The sequence below is a fragment of the Bos javanicus genome, chromosome 8 (assembly GCF_032452875.1).
Source record: "Bos javanicus breed banteng chromosome 8, ARS-OSU_banteng_1.0, whole genome shotgun sequence".
Lineage (NCBI taxonomy): Eukaryota > Metazoa > Chordata > Mammalia > Artiodactyla > Bovidae > Bos > Bos javanicus.
Window position 1 is genome coordinate 95,362,014 of NC_083875.1, and position 13,681 is coordinate 95,375,694.

At 42.2% G+C, this 13,681-nt stretch overlaps 1 protein-coding gene across 4 annotated transcripts in view; it reads right to left on the reverse strand.

The window, feature by feature from the left end:
* The window catches only part of ABCA1 (ATP binding cassette subfamily A member 1), a 146,169-nt gene extending 136,489 nt beyond the window's left edge, over positions 1 to 9,680 (reverse strand). For 3 of the 4 annotated variants that reach the window (XM_061426387.1, XM_061426391.1, XM_061426390.1), the window contains exon 1: positions 9,390 to 9,680. The gene's annotated coding sequence lies outside the window, so the exon portion shown is untranslated. The remainder of the gene's footprint in view (positions 1 to 9,389) is intronic. The other variant, XM_061426389.1, reaches the window with a different exon arrangement.
* Between the last annotated feature and the right edge of the window lie 4,001 nt (positions 9,681 to 13,681).

Below are 13,681 nucleotides of genomic sequence, written 5' to 3' on the forward strand. Positions count from 1 at the left end.
AAAGCTAAAAAACTGCTGGTAATCACAATTAATCCTAAACAGCCAAAATTAGCACCAGGTTTTTCTACTTTTGCATGAAGAAAATGGTCCCAGGGAAAGACTCAACCTTTGGGACTTTTGTGGGCCTTTCCTTGATTTGAACTTACAGCCAAAGAGCAGTGTTTATTTGAGAGAAAAAGAAAATCCAGTTGAAAAACCCATTAAGATTCAAATTGGACCAATAGAATAAATGAGGCCAGTTCAATATTAAAGATTCAGTGTCCACTGTAAGCTGAAAGGACAGACCTATAGACTGAATTTTTTTTCTCCTAAAGGGTCACTGTAAATACCACCCTAAATTCTGATACAGTAGCAAGAAGATTGGATTAAAGAAACAAAAAGTTAAGATTTTAAATTTCTGTTACTGACTGCTAGGGAATGAATTTAGGCGAGCCATTCTACCACTCTGAGCCACAGAATATAAGGAGACTGGAGTAGAAGATCTTCTGGGGACTTCCTTAGTAGTCCAGTGGTTAAGACCACCTTCCAATGCAGGGGGTGCAGGTTCGATCCCTGGTTGGGAAGCTAAGATCCCACATGCCTGGCCACCAGAAAACAAAAACCAAATTGTAACAAATTCAATAAAGACTTTAAAATTTAAAAAAAGATCTTCTGAGTCTAAGAAAACTGCCTGCAGCTTGAGTTTCAGACTCAAGTTTGAACCCCCAGCTCTGCCATTACTGAAGTACGTGAACCAGGAACAAATTATTTAACTAGTCTCTGTATCAGGTGTGCCATCAGAAAAACGCGGCAGCCTCAATATTTCCCTGATTGCAGGAAAGTTTATGAGATGAATTTAAGCAATATTTAAATTCCACTTAGAAGATTTTAGGGGATGGTCAGGCACAGTATTAAACACTCAATCACACAATGAGAAAAAGCTCTTTTCAGCACTTTAGATTTGTAAAAACTGTATTAAGGAGAAAGTTTCTGTTTGATCTTCTTTTCAATGCTTCTATAACATGTGCTTAATTTCCCTTTTTTAACAAAGTAAGAACAAGTTTCAGAGTCAGTGCCTTTAGAAAGCAAGCTTATTTTATCAGATCAGATCAGATCAGATCAGTCGCTCAGTCATATCTGACTCTTTGCAACCCCATGAATCGCAGCACACCAGGCCTCCCTGTCCATCACCAACTCCCAGAGTTCACTGAGACTCACGTCCATCGAGTCAGTGATGCCATCCAGCCATCTCATCCTCTGTCGTCCACTTCTCCTCTTGCCCCCAATCCCTCCCAGCATCAGAGTATTTTCCAATGAGTCAACTCTTCGCATGAGATGGCCAAAGCACTGGAGCTTCAGCTTTAGCATCATTCCTTCCAAAGAAATCCCAGGGCTGATCTCCTTCAGAATGGACTGGTTGGATCTCCTTGCAGTCCAAGGGACTCTCAAGAGTCTTCTCCAACACCACAGTTCAAAAGCATCAATTCTTCAGTGCTCAGCTTTCTTTATAGTCCAACTCTCACATCCATACCTGACTACTGGAAAAACCATAGCTTTGACTAGACGGACCTTTGGTGGCAAAGTCATGTCTCTGCTTTTGAATATGCTATCTAGGTTGGTCATAACTTTCCTTCCAAGGAGTAAGCGTCTTTTAATTTCATGGCTGCAGTCACCATCTGCAGTGATTTTAGAGCCAAAAAAGAGCTTATTTTATAGACAGGCTTTAAAAAACAATTCATTTTCATTCTAATTATTTTTAAAACTACCTTTTATTTCAGACAACTGACATCAGTTTTCAATTTAGAGAACCAATATAAGGTTAACTTTTTAAAAATATATGTGTTGATAACTATAAAAGTGTGAGTCCATTGAAAGAATCTGAGGGGTTTACATGCTGCCTGTCTCCAGGTTCTAGTGAGGAGTAAATGAGGTAATGGAGGGGAAGACCCAGCCCACACTGTGCTCATCTACCTGCGGTCAAGGGGCAAAATGTTGTCAGTGAGGAATCAGAGGAGAAGGTACAGTGTAAACAAGATCCATCAACCACGAAGGATGGATGTAAGATTCCAGAACAATAAGCTCAGAGAAAGCATGAAGGGGTTCTTAAAGTAGAAATCAGAGAAAAGAAGAAAACCCACAGAGGGAGTCAGTTAACAGTTACTGAGCCAGACTATGTGCTCATCACCAGTGAGAAAACACGGTGCAGTGGATGCCTCGTACGGTCCAGGACAAAGCTATCCAAACCAGAGTCTTATTTGGAAGAGCCTTGAATGCCAAGATTACTATGGTGTCAGATCCTTAACGTCTTCTGACATTTGTTCAACACCTAGTACTCTACATGGTGTTCAAAAAATATTTGCTAAAGGAATGAATTTCAGTTTAATGGTATTTTTTGTATATTAGCCATAAACAAATAGATACACACACACACATTTTAAAAATATGGTATCTTCCTCTTCTTTCCTTCCAATACCAGAAATCACACCTCACTCCAGCTGAAGTAAACTGCCACTTCCATCCCAAAGCCTTGCATCGGGGAGTGGAGAAGAGTCTACAGATCAGTCTAAAAGCCATTATTCTGGGCCTTTTCATCCTCTCTGCCTTTCCAAGGAAAGCTGCTGCTTCCATTAGTGTTACCTTTATGTCAAACTTGGACCATCTAAATACCAGATCCAATCAAATTCAAGCTGCCATACCCTTGAGGACTTGCTTCTTCCAAAAAACAAGCTTGGTTTGACTCTTGACAAAAACTATTCCCAACCTGGCATCCTACAGAAATTTTGCAACGCAAAAGTAAACAGGGATATGAAACCCAAACAACTTCTTAGCAGTTCCTTCCCTCTTCCCACGTCTGTTTCAATCATGAAACCTCTTGCTCCTTTTTTTCCCTTCTGGTTCCTTCCAGTCCTAATTTGTTATGATCTTTGAAACAACTAACTCAAAGCAATGCTTTAGAAAACTTTGTGTCTTGCCCATCTGCACCCAGTGAGAGTCTTCTGAGATATTTAGAAATATCCTTATAAGGTTAGTCTATTTCTCATCCTTTCTTGGAGGATGAACATATCTCAAAAGTCAGTTAGCTTTCTATTATATATTGGCTTAATAGGATTGCACTATAAAAAACAAAATCTACACTCAAAATGGAAATGCCCAGAATGGAGAGTCCAAATGAATATTTTCTTTCAGAGAGAATCTCCAGATGGTGAGTCGGAAATGAGACAAATGTCTCATCATGTCTCATTCCATCATGTTTGCTCCATTGAAACTTACTGAGATCACCAACCACTTTTTCCTTTGCATTTAAGATAAAATTCTTCTTTGGGTTCTATGAATCAAGTCTTCATCCACCTAATGTGGATAAATAAGTAATTCCAACCCCATCTCACTTCTTCTTCCTCTCCTCCCACCATCTTCTTTTCTTCCGTCATCACGATCATCAAAACACTCCTATGTATTCCATGGGTATTTCCATTCTACCTCTCAAAACCCACACAATCTGTTACACTAATACTGAGAATGTCCCTCAGGATGTTTCTCTGGGCAGCTCCTATCAAAGAATCCCTCTTTTTCCTAAATACACATCTGCTGCTGCTAAGTCACCTCAGTTGTGTCCGACTCTGTGTGACCCCATAGACGGCAGCCCACCAGGCTGCTCCGTCCCTGGGATTCTCCAGGCAAGAACACACATCTAGAGAATACAAAAGCTTGAATGGCTCTTCAAAAGTCATGTACTCAGCCTCTTTCATCAAGAAATTAAATCTTAGAAAAGTAAAATGACTAGCCCAGGGCCACATGACTGCTTAGTGGGTTTCTGGAATTACACATAGAATATAATTACATCAAATTGTATGTAATTATATGTAAAATTTGGAGTGTACATGCCTGTGTATATTTTTTATGAAAAGGGAATCCATAGCTTTCAGCATATTCTCCATGTAGTCCAGAATACTGCCCCAATAAATAATAACCACTGATTGGTTTTATATATACAAAATTCTTCCCAAAAAGTGTCTGGTGCTAAACACCAGTTATCATAAAACATTTTGACTTCAAGAGTAGCCAAATAAAATGTTTTGACTTCCAAATGCTTCTTAGAAGTTGGATTTAGCATAGAAAATGTTGCAATTCTAAACAAATACACATATATGCATACAGACCCACACACACATAAAGAATGAATAAAAGAAAAGATTCTATACATAAAAAGTTATTTTGATTTTTAAGTAATTAAATTCTAAATTACTTTGTGAATTATCTCTTTCTTATTTTTTTAAAAATAAATTAATGTGCAAATAAATGTAGTTTAATGTGAAATGTAACAGACTAGAACACTTTCTCAAAACACAGCTGCCTCAAAAAAGAGAAATGAAACTGAGTGGAATCAGAATTGTTTGTTCTACAAAAAGTAAGCTGGTCTAAGTACACACTAATATTTCTCAACCTATCATAAACCTAACCTTAATTAGTTAGTTCTCATATAATTCTACTTCTAATGCTTTTCTGTGATTATCACATCATTTTAATTCATCTTTCAGAATATAGAAAACCAACATTAGCTTCCCATTCTCTTTGACTTATTCAAGATAGCATTTATTGAATCCCCTTCCATATCAAGGAGAGTAAATTAAGGACTGGGACCTTAATCCTAGAGAATTAGGATTCTCTAGGATTCTAGGACCTTAACCCTAGAAGAATCCTAGACCTCCTCCTAGAGAAGCATACACTCAAGAACAAGACAAATGTTAACTATAACCATAAAAAAAAAACAAAACCATGCAATTAATCCCATGACATGAATAGTGCTCTGATCCAACCCTATGGGAGCAAAACAGAAAGGGATAATTAATTTTAACTCAGTGTTGGCAGGAAGGTGTGAATCCAGGAGAGCTTATGAGAAGGATGGCATTTAAATCAGGTCTTAGGGTAAATTTTCAAAATGGAAAAAGACAGGATTTCAAGTTTTCTTTTGTTTTAGGAACCAAGTCTGATGCTCCTCGGAGTAAATGCTCTTTGCTTTAAAACAGCTTACTGTCTCAACAGAATGCAGAATAACCAAAGGCTGTACCTGAAAACAATTTTACATACAAGATTTTCTTACTCTGACTTCAGATATTTCTAAAATGTGCCTCTCTAACAACATCTGTGCTGCTTACCTATCCAGGGAACTATTTTCAGTCGTAAAATACCCAAATGAAAAGTGAGACTGATTCTTTGCCTTTAGCGAGTATTTCATTTGTCAAAATTCAATATTTTAACAAAGCCCTTATCCTATTATTGGTAAATTCATGGAAACCAGACTGCCTGGAATGCAACCTCAGCTTCACTACTTACTTACAAACTCCATGGTCAGGCTACTTACCCTGTCTACACCTCAGTTTCCCTGTCTGTAAAATGAAAATAATAACAGAATCCACCTTATGCGGTTCTCAACAGAGTGAACTAAATTATTATGTGTAAAATGCTTGAAACACCCAGCATAAGGTAAATCAATAATAAGCATAACTTTTTACCAAGAAAAATCTTTTCTAAGAGTTTATGTCTAAGGTGCTACACCAATTTAATAAGAAGTTTCCCATTCTGTCTCACCTTTATTTAAGCTGACTTTGAAAATGTATTTGCTCAGAGAAAGATGCCATAAGAAAAGAGCTAAATTTGATTTCTAGACAGTAATGTCAGTAACAGAAAAACAGGTTATTTCAGAAGGTCTCTGACATATTGAAGGATAAAACAAACAGAAATCATATTGTACAATAAGCAATTTTAAAAATTCGCCAAAGATTGACAGCTAAGCTAACAGTTCCCTTCCCTTTTTCTTTTGTTCCTTATCCTTTTACAACCAAACTGTCTATCCATTTTTTATGTATTACATGGGGAAAGATTTGGACATCAGTATAGACTTACAAATATTTGACTGAAACAACAGTAAATTTTTTATTTTAAACCAAGAGCTAAAGTTGAGCAAATTTTACTGTCTGTCCTTTCCATGGTGTTGCAATCCCTATGCAATCAATGTCCCAACACGCTGAAGAGAATTTGTCTGGCCCACTCACAGCAACAAGGGAAATAACATACAGGCTGTAGATTCCGTGAAGGACTAGAGCAGATATATCTACCAGAACTCAGCGAGCATCCTCGCAAAGTCCTGTGACCACAGCAACTGAAACTGTACCACCTCACTGCTTAGTGTGGGAGTCAAAGAACTCTGGGGCTCACTGGATAGGTTCAAAACTTAGCTCTGCCAGTTGCAAGGTGTGTGGCCAGAAACTCTCTCTGTTTCTTAGTCTGCAAAATAGGGATAACAGGTGGATTTGTGGTTAAAATTAAAATAGTATTTGAAAAGCATTTGTAATAGTATTTGGCACCTGGTGCTATTTAACAGTGTCTATTAAATAAATATTGCAGTAACTTCCACACTTATGATAATTTCCACATGCAGATATGAAGACGGTTTCAGTTTTAGTGTAAGCCCTCCTCCAGAACAGTTAAATTAAAACAAATTTTCAGCAAGATCTTTAAAATTTGATATGGAGGTAATTAATCATAAAGAGCATTAAATTTCCATTATTTCTTTACCATCTAGATGGTAAATAAAATGTATTTGGAATTTAGAGTATTTTAGAAGTGCTAAAACAACATGTCTATTGGAATTTTCTAGACTATCAGAGGTTTAGGAATTAAGGAAGAGGTTATTAAGAAATCTAAGGCAATGTCCATTTAATTTTTTAGGAGCTGAAAATAAAAATACAAAGATATTAACAATTTACAATCATGCAGAATATAGCATAAGCAACTTAGCTTATGGGAAGGAAGATCCCCTAAAAAAATTTTTAATAAGATAAATACTACAGAAGATAAAAAACTGTGTCACTGAGTTTCATTTGGTTTCATTCATTTTTAATAATGTAAGCATTAAGACTTTTTAACGTAAGCATTAAGAGCAGAGGTTGGAAACCATCAAACCCTAATCACCCTTTTCCAATCTAAGCTAGTCTTACATGAACTGTAAATATGCCCTAAGTCAAAAGGTGTCCAGGGTTCATTATAGGCCTCTATTTAGATGTAAATCGAGAGCTGAGATTTTAAATGCTCATCTGAAGGGGAGACACATATCACAAGTGTCCATTTCACCATCAGATACATCATTCTGGAACACCAGGCTGGTCCTTGCAAGGGGGCTCAAGAATTACTCTGACTGCAGTAGCAATTCTTACCCCTTGAACTGTGATCATCGAAGGCTGTCACTCTGATTCTACCGCTTTTTCTCAAGAAAATACCAGTGTGCTCTGTGTATCTAATGTTTTCCCAAAACTCTATCATGAGTTAACTCAATGCATAAAGCATTAAAGCTCCTATAAAAAGAGCATTTGGGAATGGATACATGTATGTGTGACTAAGTTCCTTTGTTGTCACCTGAAACTATCAAATATTATTAATCAGTTATACTTAAAAGTAAAATTAAAAGTTTTGTTTTGTTTTGTTTTGTTTTAAAAAGGAGTACTTGGGGAACAGGCTGACAAGGAAAACTTTGTACTTGAAAATTATTTACTACCAGAAGAGGTTCTACTCCAGAACCTTCTCCCTTTGCTCTCACACTTTCTTTGATTTAGGCTAAGTGTCTCAAGAGAATGACATGAACAACAGAAAGCCTCCATTAATTTCGTAGTAAGTATGAGGAAAATGGGCTGAAATAAAAGGGGAGATAAAAAAACTAAGTACTTCTTTAGTTGAGTTTTAAATTTTGTCTGAAAAGATCGAAATCCCACACTACTGTTTAAAGGACCATTAAAACTCTGCTTTTGAACTTGCAAAATTTTATGAGGTGTTCTTTGATGGGAGGTGGGAACCGGTCCTTAGGAAGTGACTTGCTGATTTTTATCACCAAGGAATTTTTTAATATCAAATTTATCGTCTATTATATGAATGTATATACCACGCACTCACTTCCTTGTTTCACCGAAAAGTCCTGGTTTTAAAAGCTGATGGTATCGCTTTTGCAAAAGATAAGGGCCAATTATTTCCAGTGCTACATTTCTTTCTCTCCCTTTTTCCTTCTCTCTCCCTCTCTCTGTTTTCTTTTATCTTGTTTTATCTTTTCTTTTATCTTGTTTATTCCCTTCTTTGAGTGCTGAAAAACAGGCACCTACACACAACCCTAGCACTGGCCCACGCCCCAAGAACCTTCCATTTAGCAACTCTCTGGGAGTTGGGAAGCATTCTAAAACACAAGCAGAAGCACTTACGCCTGATTCCCCAGGTTTCCTCCCAGTTTACAACCACCCGTCTTCACCGGATCTCGGTCGGAACCACAGCAGGCGACAAAGCCTCTTACAGCCTGGGCTCACTCCGGTCAAGGAGCCGATTCCCAGGCCACCCGGCCAGGAGGCGCTGTAGATCAGTTCCCACCCCACTCCGTGGCTACCAGCAGCCGGCGCCCAGCCCTCCCTCCCCCCACCACGAAGCACAGCCCGCCCGCGGAGCTGCGAGCTCTGCACCGCGCGCCGGGGTTACTCTCGGTCATTCTGCTGCACCGTCTCGCCCTAGCTTCCCCATCCGTGCCCTGTCTGAAGCTGCTCCAAGAGACACGCAGCAAAGGGCAGGAAGATGGGGGGGTGGGGGGTGGGCAGGGGAATGGTCACCTCAGCTCCAGGTTTCCGCAGACCCCCCTTCTAACGTTTGTTAAAGAAACAAAACTCTCGTCCCTCCGCCCTGCCCGTCTCCCCCACCCCCATCCCCAGCCTCCCACAGCGTCAGAGACAGTAGCTCCTGGAAGCGTATGGAGACTATGGAACAGGAACCCCTGACCAAACAAAGCCCCCGAGGCCTCAAAAGACCACTAGCGCTAAGGACTCTGTTTGGGACACCTCCCACTCGCATTCTTGGTGAGCCAGAAAGCGCTGCTCCAGTCCGGGGGCGCGGGGGACCTATTCCCAGATCAGAGCCCAACCCGGACTAGCTCCTTAGGAACAGAGGGGATTCTGACGGCTGGCATTTTTCCCGGTGGGCGCCAGCCGACCCGCAGCCAGAGAGGGTTCCAACCGGCTCAGGCGCTTCCAAACAAAGGGAATAGCTCAGTGCCAGACCTGCCACTCTCCCTACTCCGGCAGCAGCGCCTCCAGCACCACCAGAAGCCCCCGATTCCACTGCGCCCCAGCTACTGCGCTCGGGTCTCCGCGCGCCCAGAGATGCTCCCCGAGCTCCACCGCGGGCGAACCCTGAGCGCAGCGATGTCCCGTCTTTGGGTCGCCAGAGCTCCTCCTAGGACGTCCTCTCCACATTTACGAGCCCCTGTTTGTGCTGCAGGAGGCGGGGATGTGGGGGTTCGGACTAAAGTCCCCGAAACCCAGAGCTTCCCAAAGTCCCCTCGGCCCGAAACGAAACAATAACGTCCAAGTCGCTCAAGAGACTCTTACCTGTTTTCCACTTTTGTGTTTGTGGCTCTTTCCCCAACCCCTTGAAAAACCCTTCGGGAAAGAAGTGGGGTAAAGGGAGCAAAGCGCCCCGAGAAATTGGCTGTGGCGGCGCTGGTTGCACGGCGCACCCTGTTCTGCCCACCTGGGCCCGAGGAGAGAGAGGTGTCGGCGCGTCTCTGCCGGCCCCGGCAGCACTCACTCTGCCTCGGAATTACCGGGGTTTTGCCACGACTAGTTCCTTTTATAGATTCGGCGGCGCTGAGCGCTGGGGTTACTATCGGTCAAAGCCTGTTCTCTCCCTCCTTCCCCGCCCCCTTCCCGGCCTCTGTTTATGTAGTTCAGTCACTCAGTAGAAAGCACGTGGAGCCGCGTCCCGCCCCTTAAACGGGCGACGTCCAGCGGCGCGCGGGGCTGGGGGCGGAGGGCGCCAGTGGGGTGCAGCCGGCCTACCCCCGGCGTAGGTCCGCGCCCCTCGCCCCAGCCCGGCCCGCCAGCGCAGGAACAGGGGCAAACGCCGGTCTTGTGACTGTGCCCTCCAGAGACTCTCATCCAGGTTCAGGGCAGCCAACAGCACGAGTGAAAATCGCTTTCTCTAAACTAGTTCTTTCAGCAACTTTTGTTTCCTTTGTTAATTTACTCAGCTGGAGGGACTTGGGGGCGGAGAGAGGAGAGGAAAGGGGAAGAGAAAGAGAGGCTAAAACCCCGAAGGATGCCAACCCTTTAGTCTTTTTTTTCCTTTAAATGCCCAGAGTGGGGAGAAGATGGACAGTCCTCTGGACAATTGGCTGGTTTTGTTTTCCACTGCAAACTCTGACTTTGGAATTCAAGAGCCTTTGGGGTTCCCAATTTGGGGCCTCCCAAGTCCCAGGAGGACCCCTGAAAACTGTCTTGCTCCTTCCCTTGGCAAACTAGGAGAAGGAGGGAGGCCACAGAAAACCGAGCAATGTGGACTAATTTCCTTTTTATTTTCACCATTTCAGTCAGCAGTAATAGATAAATACACGTGGGCTTGTATTTTGGTTTGTACCGGTTCGCAAATTACGGCTAGAGAATCGCAGTCTTGTAAAATTACATAACCATTCCAGTTCTCCAGATTCTTCCTCTGGCTTTGGCCTTGACAGTCAAGAGCAAGAGGGCCCATAACATTTGAGGAACAGAAGCAAGTGTACAAATGGAGGCCCACATACTTTAACTCTTAATATTTAACTCATAAATAAAGCTAACAAACTGGAAAATAAGTTCCTCCTACTTGACAGAGATACCTTTGGAGCAACTGGGAAGGGTGGATTCACGACCAGACTCCTTAGGTTTGACTTGAGTTTTAACAAGAAAGTGGTAGAGCAGGAGAGCAGGCTCCTGGACAACTTTGCTTCCCATCCTCAGTTCCATCATATTCCAGAAGAACCTGCAGGTGTGCATCTGGACCCCCAGCTGCACAAGCCCCTCCAGACCATGATTTAAATGCAGGTCCACATGTCAGTGGTTCTGTCAACACTAAGGATGGATCCAGTGAGGAGCCCCATGCAGGACCTGGAAGAGCATTTAAGGGCCTTAGGACAATTCTGGGGTCTCAGCTACTCATAACTTGGTGACCTGGACCCTGGGTCCTGTGGACCATTCATCCTTAGGAAGGGATGAAGTTTGAGGTGGGCCAGAGTCAATCAAACCTTCTGAAGCCCAGGGCCCACAAGAGGAGACCCTGGTCCCTAGGTTCCAGGGTCAAATCTGACAACCACATGATCCACTAACTATCTGCCTCCATTTCTATATCCACAAAAGAGACTATACAAATGCTCTCCCTGACTCAATGAAGTTTTCTGAAAGTAAATTTTGTTCATTTGAGCTCTTGGGAAGAATGGCTCTGTAAAATTAAGAGCCTATTGATAGCTGCCTATTAATGTCATTTTCTGGTACCAATTATGGCCTATAAAGAATTTTCCATGCCAAAATTTTAAAATTCCAAGTCTAGCAAAGAGTTCAAAGTAATCTCTCTGACCTCTAGATATAAAGGAAAGCTCCTGGAGGAGGTGTTATGACTCCAAGTGTGATTTGTGGAAGTGATTATGACTCTCTGACTCTCCATCCCCTGTCCCACCCCACCCCACCACCCACCTATCACGGTGCTTAAAATCCCACCACCAGAATCATTTCTGAATCAGTTTCTGAAACTGAAGGCTATAGTTTCCAAGAGCACCCTACTAAAGTAACCCCTCAGGTTGTTTTCCTGGGGAATGACTGACAGTAAGTCCTATACACATGAGACAAGGATAGGCTGTTGGAGAAAGGAGATGGGGCCAAGAAGGAGATGAAAGCACCAGAGAAGAAAGCCATTGATTCTAAATACACAGGCCTATGGCTTAAAGCTCAACATTCAGAAAACGAAGATCATGGCATCTGGTCCCATCACTTCATGGCAAATAGATGGGGAAACAGTGGAAACAGTGTCCGATTTTATTTCTTTGGGCTCCAAAATCACTTCAAGTGGTGACTGCAGCCATGAAATTAAAAGACGCTTACTCCTTGGAAGGAAAGTTATGACCAACCTAGATAGCATATTAAAAAGCAGAGACATTACTTTGCCAACAAAGGTCCGTCTAGTCAAGGCTATGGTTTTTTCAGTGGTCATGTATGGATGTGAGAGTTGGACTGTGAAGAAAACTGAGCACCGAAGAATTGATGCTTTTGAACTGTGGTGTTGGAGAAGACTCTTGAGAGTCCCTTGGACTGCAAGGAGATCCAACCAGTCCATTCTGAAGGAGATCAGCTCTGGGTGTTCTTTGGAAGAAATGATGCTAAAGCTGAAACTCCAGTACTTTGGTCACCTCACGTGAAGAGTTGACTCATTGGAAAAGACTCTGATGCTGGGAGGGATTGGGGGCAGGAGGAAAAGGGGACAACAGAGGATGAGATGGCTGGATGGCATCACTGACTCGATGGACGTGAGTTTCAGTGAAGTCTGGGAGTTGGTGATGGACAGGGAAGCCTGGCATGCTGCGATTCATGGGGTCACAAAGAGTTGGACACGACTGAGTGACTGAACTGAACTGAACTGAACTGATGGCCCCAAAGTCAAATGTAATCATTTATAACTGAGAACAACCTATGGTATCAAGAATCTGCTCATCTCAGTACACACTGTAATGTCTGAAATAAGCTTATCAGATGTGTTCGTTTCTACCAATAAAAGAGCCTAAATCCCCAAAGAGACTAAGTGATTTGGCCAAGGGACACAAGCACCTAATTCTGCCTTCATCAAGCCCACACTTTGCGAGTATGATAGGTTCATATGAAAAAATATGCTGAATTTCAAAAGTTAGAAGTTAAAAGAATGTGTCCCTTGGGGGAGTATAAAAGTGTGAATTTCTCTCCCTCAAATGTCACAGGTCAATTTGTTCCTGAGTATGCTTCAGTAAGCTTCCCCCCAAGTCCTTCAGTTCCTGCTAACACCGACACCAGCACTCTGGGTGTCCACCCCAGGTGACTCTTTCCAAACAAGCAGAATGGCCCTTCTTCATTGCTGTCTCTGGCGAAGATGATTCTGTCAGTGCAGCCTGAGTGTCTTGAAGTTCTACTCTGACATGACTCTGGCATCTTCTAATTACAGAATTCAGGTAGCTGTGGTCTTAGAGACCCTGGTAGAGGTCATGGCTCTATAGATTATCATTCTATTGAGACCTTTTAAATTAGGAATTACCCAAAAGGCTTTGCTTGGAAATTGCTTTGGTATATAACACTCATTAGCTGGTTCACATAAGTGTGCTTAGTCACTCAGTCATGTCCAGCTCTTTGCAAACCCCATAGCCTGTAACCTGCCAGGCTCCTCTGTCCATGGGGATTCTCCAGGCAGGAATACTGGAGTGCATTGCCATGCCCTTGTCCAGGAGATCTTCCCAACCCAGGGATTGAATCCAGGTCTCCCACATTGCAGGAGGATTCTTTACCAGCTGAGCTACTAGGGAAACCCCCACATAAATGTGCATGTAAAAATTATTTAAAATATAAATTATTTTCACCACACATGTATTTTTGGTATGCATACCATGCTGTTTGATTCCTGGAAACTCTGGGGGAAAAAAAGAGTATTATCGGAAGTCAATGAAGAATAAAACAGAAAGTATCCAAAAAATAATTTCCTTAGCAGAACTTGTTACAATTAAGAAGACCTGATAGCTGGGCTTTTTGAGAATTCCTGAAGAATGACAGGTGCCTCAAAATTAACGAAGAAAAAAAGACAATTCTTCTTTTATGTAAAGTGGAATTAAAGGACCTACAGTTCATATTTGAGTCAGTTT